The sequence below is a fragment of the Crocuta crocuta genome, unplaced genomic scaffold, assembly GCF_008692635.1.
Source record: "Crocuta crocuta isolate KB4526 unplaced genomic scaffold, BGI_CrCroc_1.0 scaffold278, whole genome shotgun sequence".
NCBI lineage: Eukaryota > Metazoa > Chordata > Mammalia > Carnivora > Hyaenidae > Crocuta > Crocuta crocuta.
In genome coordinates this window covers 1242198-1242828 of record NW_027532173.1, presented here as the reverse complement: position 1 = coordinate 1242828, position 631 = coordinate 1242198, and positions in this window count along the sequence as shown.

Sequence of the window (631 nt, the reverse complement as noted above, 5' to 3'; positions counted from 1 at the left end):
TTTTTTTTTTTTTAATGTTTATCTATTTTGAGAGAGTGAGAGAGAGCACATGTGGGGGAGGAGGAGAGAGAGAGAGATGGAGACAGAATCTGAAGCAGGCGCCAGGCTCCAAGCTGTCAGCACAGAGCCCAGCTGGGGGCTCGAACCCACAAACCGTGAGATCATGACCTGAGATGAAGTCAGATGCCCAACTGACTGAGCCACCCAGGCGCCCCTCAACGTGTGTGTTCTTAACCATTGGCCTATCTTGCCTGATTCTAAAAACATACCCCTAGGACATTACAGTACATGTTCGCTTCACTCTTCTTATTGTATGTTATGTTATAAAACTCTTCTACCTTATGATTTAAAAATAGTCCTAAACATGGACTGGTTAATTGGAGATCCACTGAGTCATTTATCTATAACATGCTGTAAGAAAAAAAATTTAGATGGAAGTTTTTTTCTCACCGTTTTCTGCCATCCCTTTCCTCAGCCTGTATGTAAGGGGTTGTTTTAACATCTGGCTAACATCCGTTTCATTACAAAACTTCTTTCTTTGAATTTCTTCAAACCATTCGCCAGTCACTCCTTGAAGCCATCTGACATCCCTCTTTGTCTTCTGGAGTTTGCTGAAATGAAACAAAAATAT